We start from the raw sequence: 8,762 nt of genomic DNA, 5'->3' as shown, positions 1-8,762 counted from the left end.
ACACCTGGTCTTCCTGTGTGTGTGTGTGGCTGGGATGGAGAGAGTAGAGTAATTTATGGCTCTCACCCCGCGGCTGACAGTAATGGATTGGCTCCTATCAGGGCTGGCCATCCGTTAGTTTGTGAGAAAATATCACAGCGTCGCACTTTGATGGGATCGAGGGAGTCTTCATCAAATAGGGTTTTCAAGAGAAGTTATCATGGAGTCAGATGGTGAGGACTCCTCAGGGCGGGTTATGTTGGTCAGAGAGCCCTTTACAGTTAATCTCATCTAGAAATGCCTTTGTGTTTGTGTGTTACAGTACCATTTTATATAGGTTCAATACAAGTTAAGCTCTATGTTCAGCATATGTGACATGTTGTCAATTACCGCAGAAAATAATTTCAGCTCATCTCTAGATTTGTATTAAGAAAACATTGGGTTTAGAGTAAAACACTTACAATTGGGCAAGCACACCCAGGTAAATGTTAAAACACTCAACACATATACATCAGCCAACTGTGATGAAATCACTTACTGTTTTCATTATAACCAATTTCATATCAACTCCTGACATGACCATGGAATGCTAGTAAACCTGGTAATTGTAGATATGCAGTTTTACAAACCGAGGATCGAATCAAATTAGTATTATTATTATTATGATTATGTTTTTTTTAATTTTATTTTTTGTGGTAAATGACAGGATGCTGAGATGTTGTTGATAGAGCTCAGGTTTTATTAAACTCTTCATATCTATTATTTGAAATCTGATATATAATAATATCAACATGCAGACATCACACACCACAAGGGTCGCTAAAAGAATAATTAATGCTAAATTATTCTTGAAAACGATTGTCTCCATTTCTGTTCTGGTATTGACTATACATCTCTCAAACTCTCATAAACCTGTACACAGTGAGGCAGAAGTATTAGCATAAATACATAAGAATATGAATAAGCGTGAGCACACCATTCTCCCTCAATAATGAATAATATTCTTCCACGGTGCAGTCTTCAGATCAGGCTCACTACTCAACAATCCACAACTATTAATATTTAAATGCTGGTTTTATTTAGCGGTGGTACTCTGCACGAGGGTGTTTAAGGGTGTGATGCGAGAGATCTTGATAAGTTTCTCCTGAGAGCTGCACTTGAGCGGATACATTTTACCCGCCAGTGTCATCTGCGAAATCCAATTTAACACAAAGCAGTCTTATTTACAGAGAAGCCAAAGATAAACACACCTGAATGACTTTTGTCCAAAACCATTATGCTCATGAATTCAGAACCCAAACCCTTTTTTCTATCTCGCTTTCTTACTTCTCTAGAATTAACTGAGTGTTTGGAGCTTTGCCCTCTTTTCAAATGTTGATTCACCAGTTGTGGCCTTCTGGCACCTTTTTAGCTAACACACAAGTTTGACATTCTAACCAGCACTCTGTGTACCACAGAATATGTCCCCATTTGGATAGAAACAGAGGCATTGGAATAAGCAAAGATTGTCTGTCAGAAGTCAGAAATCAGCTCTGTTTCAAATCCTAGTGAGCCAGCGGGAATGTTCTTGGTTCTGGAAGGGTCTTATTGGCAGATACATGTCTTCATTTGAGGATTCTTGTGGAGAATAAGATGTATCCTTGTATGTGAGGGTCTGCGTACAGTGCGTATGACACCAATTTCACCTCCAAAATAGTACTCTCTCCCCCCAATTTCTGTAACCATGCATACTTTGTAAGTCCTTGTTACACATGCGCATTGACATGGTTTTGCACAAATCAGTTGTTTCACAAGTTGGCAGCACTGGCCCGGGCTGCAGTCTCACAGTAGAAACCGAAACTAATGACACATAACAACTACAACAAAATACTGGAGACTACAAACACCAACAGACTTTATATATATGTTATAAGATAACAGCAACTTTAGTTTAAAAGAATACGAAGACATTTGTTTCGGTCATAACTTCTGGAGAAAAACAGTGCAGAGACTGGACAAATGTGGAGTGCATGTGTCAACCGCCTGCTTTCATGCATGCTATCAAATGGGGTTTACTTTGAAAGGTTACACGTTCAACTGTATGTATACTCTAGCGTATGCAAAAAACTATAGTATAGCCAACTTTGGACTTTACACAACAAATGCCTATGTAGGCACTTAGAAAGCAAGAAAGCTTGCTAGGCTGTGGAACAGAGCTATCATCTGTCTTCATGCAGCTCTTTGCTAACGCTGTGAGCTGATTAGCTGATTTCTTCTTGTATGCTAACAGGACACCAGCAATGCCTCCCCTGTCATGTAGAGTCTAGCTAACAGGCTCTATAAGAATCTCATAATGTTTCATACGCATGACGGACGAATGGCCACAATTACCATTTTACACTTCACTTCATGACGATTGGTCCGTAGATCCGACTTAGCTGTAGCTACTGATATGGATTCGCCTGCCTCCTTCCCCAGCGAATTTACATACAAATTGAGGATTTTATATTTATTTATTCTTATTAATCAGCCCCATGGCAGGATTCACGCAGTGGTGCTCCATCAGTGTTTAAATACATCTCTGTGACATTTGTCCCCTGCTTTAGTATGATAGGGCCGAGCGGGTGGATAATGTAGCCGTGATTACTTTTTCCATTGAGAGGACAAACGCTTTCATTTTTTCTGTCATCTTGAATAAGTGTTAAAGAGGGTTTAGGGCCTTCAGTGTGTGCTCAGTATGCAAAAGGAGTGGAACACGGAGATGGGTGTATTAAATAACCATTAGCAGCCAGGCTCGGATCCATTATGACAACCTGCCTCTTGAATGCATCATGGTGATTTGGGTTGAGAGGAATCCACGCTTGGGGCTTGCAGTCCACTTTCTATTTATTTATTTATTTTGGTGCAGCGTTAATGTATCATCGCTTAAACAGCCGGTATTGGTATGGTAATTTTGTGTGGTGCAGATAAGGTTGAGCTTGTGATAACTGGGTTCTCAGTTTTACAGAGATAGCCAGTTGGAGGGGAATCTGTGGTAGACCTGTGGGTCTGTGTTCTTGTAATTTCATGCATGGTTTTTGGGATTTATTGATCAGTAGTTCGTAAAGTAAGGTCATTATCTTACTTTACCCAAAGTGTTTGGTTATGAATAGAGGATTTAAACACACTTTCATAATTCTACATATGCAGTTTATGAAATAAGAAGACCTCATACCACATATTTATGATATTCTCCCATCATATGTAAAAACAAATATTTCAATTTGTGAAGGATACAATATGATTGTACAATTTGTATAAAAGAAAGGCAACATTTGTCAAGACAAAAGCTTGTTTGAAGCTTTGAACTGTGTAGCTTGGAAATCTTAGGTTTTAAAAGTAGGTTCCTCAGTACTGATGAAGAAACAAAAGAAGAGAACAGAACAAATAAGTATAGTTAGAACTGCATCAAGATCACAACCAGTTAAATGAGCAGTCACTCCAGGAATGTGAGGTGGGCTTGTTAGAGGCAGGTGCTTTGGTTTAAGGGTCAACTGAGAAAAGCAAACCTTTGTGTTTTTAACACATCACATGGAGACCTCCTTGACCTTACTTCCCACCATTTCTGAAAGGAAACAGCTCTCAAATACACTGACATGTAAAACTGCAACAAGGAAAAGCAGTGGCATGATAACCTGTAAATTGCTGTCACTGTTTTTTGTATTTTATGTTCTCAGTAAATTCTGTGAGCATTCCAAAGTAACTGTAAACTCTTAATTGTCGTATGAAATCATCACCTCTATTACAAACTCTATTGCAGGGGTAGATAATGCAATCTCTATTACTGCTTTCAAGCTATTATTTCTTTCTCTTTTTTGCAGTCATGGAAACTGAAACTATATTTACACATATATTTTATGCTGGCGTGCAATGTACTTTTTAAGAGAACGTTATAATCAATAGTTAAATTATATCAGGATCAAGATCACAGGTTCCATTTACACCTATTAATTTTATATAGCCTGCCTTTTAACAATTGGTTTTACAATTTATTTTTGTCACAAATCATCCACTTTAAACAATTCATTTTAATGGGAGCCAAGCTACATGCTCACTGAAAGAATTGTGGGATTGACAATGGATGAGAGAAAGCATTGAGAGTATTTAAAATCATTCAAAAGTTGAGTAATGCTCAACTTTATGCTAATAGCAGGCATGACAATGAATATGCACGTTGATGGTTTAGTGCTTGTGCACATGTGGGTTTTTCCATGTTTCCATTAGAGAGTTGTCCTCTCTTAAAAACATTAATTTCCAACAAAGCTTTAAAAAAATGTGGTGCCACAGGGCTCGGTACATGGTCCCCTTCTCTTGTCACACATACGTGTACTCCTATAACTGATAAACACAGCACCAACTGTTGTTCTAGTATCAGGAAGAGATACAAATGTGATCACATGCATCCCTAATCAGCAACAAAAAAGGCTTGAGTGATCAGATCACAAAACAAATTGTACCACATTTACATCTAGCAATGTCCACTTATCAGGTTACCTGAAATATATTCTGGAACCATGAATAAACATTTGATTTAGTGTGTTTAGAGATAGCTGTAGTGTTAGCTGCTTCAACTAACCAATTTCACATTCATTTGCAACAATTGCCACTCTAATCAAATTCCTAAACTCACCTATCCTAAACTAGAAAACCGATCTCTGATCTGTGTGAAAGCCCTGTCTCTAGGAGCACCCTCATTTGTAGGGTCAAATGTGAGGATCTGTGCATATTGAGAGTCAAGGCAGTCTAATCCGACTAAGAGAGATCCTTTTTTAAAATGGCAGCAAAACCAGCCATAGAGATGACTACTACCGTTTAAATCCAACAGAGAAATCTCACTTTATAAGAAGAATAAGTCATACTTCACTGTGCTTAACCAGTACAGGAATTTTATTGAAAATGTTGCATCATGAAACCACACTCATAAAATAATACGCCCTCCTCGAAAATTTGAGTGAATATATTCACTGTGCTGTAGATACCATTTCAAAAAACAAAGGCTTAATTGAATTCAAAGGAGATTTACTCCTGGCCTCCTGCAGTTTAGATGAACCTCAGTGGTGCTGTTGTAACCCAAACCTGAGCAGTCCCCCGGACCAGATGCCCATGTGGCCAGATCTCAGAGAACTGAGAACATTCCCTCTTGGCCTGGAAAAGGTAAATTCTTCAAAGGCGTTGGTTCGACTCCTCCATTATGGCTCCAGAAGGAGTCTCAGAAACAGCTAATCATCAAATGAACTTATATTATATGACCTCCTGAAGTGCACCCCCATTGGTTAAGTTTAAGGTGTGCTTAACACGTCTAGAATATCAGGAACTTTCAAACATTTTTGTTACAAGCTATTTATTTATTTATTTTTCGCAACATGCTCATACTGAACAAAAGTGTCCATGCAGGTAGTAGATGGACAACTAGAGGTGGTGCGCATATCCAATTTTAAATGCCACAGTGGCATTCTGACCATTTCCTCTGTCTACATACGACACAAAGTCCTGCCTCGAAAAGTCCTGCCCAGTTCTAAAGTTTATAATTCAAATCCTGTGAGGATTTGTTATTGCAGTTTTATTGTGGTAGATATGAATTATGGGAAATGGTGTGCATGTGTGCATAGCAGTGTCTGTCACTGTGTAAACCTGCTTGACATATTTCCACTTGGATCAAATTTCAGTATTTTGTCTGTGATGAATCGGAGGCAAATTATGGGTATTACATTTTAAGTGCTCATGCCATAATTCGTTGTTCAGATCAGTGACACTTAATTGTTTTTCTGGCATTTAAAATACTGTTTATCAATAATTCACAATGTAGTCTATAAATTTTCTAAGCATTTAAAACTGACCTGTACAATAAGGTACAGGTCAGTTTTAAATGCTTAGAAAATTCAATTATATTTTATTTACTTATATTATTATTTAACATTTTTCTTTTCAACTATGCTTAATTTTTTTTCTGTGCATATATGCTTAAGTTTGTCTTAGACGTGTTTATATGCTTTTATTCTGTAATAGTATCCTATAATGATATTACTTCTAAACTAAATGTTGAACAGTCATTTAATTCAACACCAATCAGTCTTTCTAGGTTTTTAGCCACCGAACAGGATGTAATTCATATGCTTGGTAACACCACACACAGATGAGTCTTGTCACTTCCTCTCAGCAGTCTCACTCAAGTAGGAATATGTCTAACCCTCTAGTGTCCCAGGTTGGACAAATTAAAGCTGATTAGCGAGATTTTGGGTTTGTGTTTTCACCCTTAAGCTAAAGAGAATGATACCTCATCCCTTATCAACAGTGTTTCTTTCTGCTGTTCTAACCACCTCCTCCGGTCAGCGTGGGCAGGGCAGGAAAAACTAAGACTAACAGAGCCGTCCTTTGAATCGGTCCTGTCTCGCCAGCAGCAGTGTACATAAATTGTGTTTTGGAGCACAGGTGCCCACACTGAGTGTGTATCAATGACCTGTTACCCAGGGTGCTTAAATTGATGTGGGAGGGTTGTGATTATAGAACGGCTCTTTTGTAGCTCCTTAAAAAGACGACAAGGGGGAGTTAACACAGCGCCGGGCCTTGGCCTAAGGCTCAGAACAGCATGGTGGCATAGACTAGTAGGAGATTATGAAGACGGAGAGGCGTGACTGCGGAGGGGCGGGATTAAATCAAGATGGTCTCCTGTGAGCTAACAACCCGATGAGCCCATGGCGAAATCTCGCGGCTAACATGCTCAACTTCATGCACTCTGTAGTTACCCACACTGTCTGTCTTATGGGCTCGGTTTGCTCCCAATGAAAAGTTGGAAGTGTTTCCTGGCACTGTGATTTGTTGCTCTGAAACGAAACACAGAGAAGGAGGTAAAGTGCGCATGTGGTGCAGGTAGTTCACAGCTGTGCTGTACTAATCACTCTACATTTGACCCCGGGCTAAATCAGCAAGCTGATCCATTCATCAGCATTCCAACCGAGATGGGAGCAGCCCAGCACTACGGGACATCCCAACATGTGACAGCTGAGGCTTCCTAACCGTGTTCCTCAAAAAGAAAGCCCTTCCTCCTGAACATTGAGTTGACCAGATTCGCACACCTGCACATAAACTAGATCATGCTTTTGTGGGAGGCCTCAAATGTTATGCTCAGGCCTTGTTGTCCCAAAAGTGACAGAAGTCGGGATTCACATGAACGCGGTGGATCATGCTGTCCGCCTACTCTGGTTAAAGCACATGCTCTCCTATTGACTGAGAGTCTTCACGCTTCTACCCAGACCATACTCTGTCCTACCACCTCCTTGGCATCATCTGGTGCTGCCATTAGCCCTAATGACTACAGAAGAGCTATAGAGTAGACTGTGACTAATTCTACTCCACCATTCAGCTGTGGGTGCAAATGGCCATTTTTACATCCATATGGGTCAACATCTGTGGATATTTTGAAGATATATGTTAAACAAAGGGGAAGGGACTTAATGGAACCACACCACAATAAAAGAATAAGCAATATCGCTACTATTAAATCAACACTAGCATAATGCTAAAATATTTTAAAAATTATTCTAGAATCTGCAAGACTTTGAAAGGTTCAAGAAGGCTTTGGGTCCAGCAGATGCTAAACAATTTCATATTCCCCATTTAATTCCTAAGAAATGCAATTAAAAGAGAAATATATACATTTGACTTCTTAAATGTTGGTCAGAGCTAATAAATAGCAATCACAAATAAGGTTAAAACTCATAACCTAAACATCTCAAAGCAAAATGTCCCATTCAAACTCACATCTACTCTCTTTAGCACGAGAGAATTATCATATTAAATGTTTTGAAAGACGTCAACATTCTAAGAGCAAGTCATTCATTGGAATGGTGGCTCTGAAATGGAAGGATGCATTCATTTGGATTGTAACGCCTTTTGAAGTCGCTTTTCAGGTCATTAGCCCATTTCCCATTCACCAAGAGCCTGCATGATACCCTTTTTGGCACAACAAAGGCTGTTAATGAGTTAACGCCTCTGGTCCATTCTCTGTTTTCATACAGGCTTCTCCGAGGGGCCTATAGGCTGCGCCTCTATTGGCTGTCTGTCTTTTTATTGGCTATCATAACAACTCCCAGCTGTGGGAGGGGACGCTCAGGGTTTGAAGTTAACACAGACTGAGAGAGGTCATGCCAAAGTTGAGAGGTCGATGCATTGTTGTGCTGCCAGTGAGAAGTGTATTTAAGAGCCCATAAACAGTATTCAGCTCATTTGGCTAAGTAGCCATCCCCACTAGTCTTTTGTGCCGGAGCATTCAGGGAGCCAATTACACCCAGAGCTCCTCAATAGAGTTAATTTTTAGTCTGCTTTGTGGCTAAGAGCCGCTCGATAGGCAAAATGGGCCAGTAATTGATGATCATTTAAGGTTGTAAAGCTGTTCGGGGTTTGGAGAAAGTGATCTGTGAATGAAAAAAGACATAACCTCTCTTCTCACGAGGCCATTGTCAAAACACAAGTGAGTGAAACCAATGCTGGCTTGACCTTCAGTTCGTGAAGGCTAGAAGACATTGGCAAAATAAACTGGAAGACACAAACACCGCAGAGTCAGAAATGCGTACTTCAGGAAAACATTATTTAAGTATTGTATAAATAATTATAACTCAACCATATGTATGAATCTTAGAAGATTCAAATGTAAAAGAAAAGCCAAGACTGAGAGATCACCATGACTTAAGATTGATTGATTGATTGATTGATTGATTAAGAGACTTTCTTATATATATATCATTCATTTATTAATATTATGTTATGCA

Source organism: Carassius gibelio, chromosome A25, assembly GCF_023724105.1.
Source record: "Carassius gibelio isolate Cgi1373 ecotype wild population from Czech Republic chromosome A25, carGib1.2-hapl.c, whole genome shotgun sequence".
In the NCBI taxonomy this organism is placed as follows: Eukaryota; Metazoa; Chordata; class Actinopteri; order Cypriniformes; family Cyprinidae; genus Carassius; species Carassius gibelio.
Note: the sequence above shows the minus strand (reverse complement) of the source record.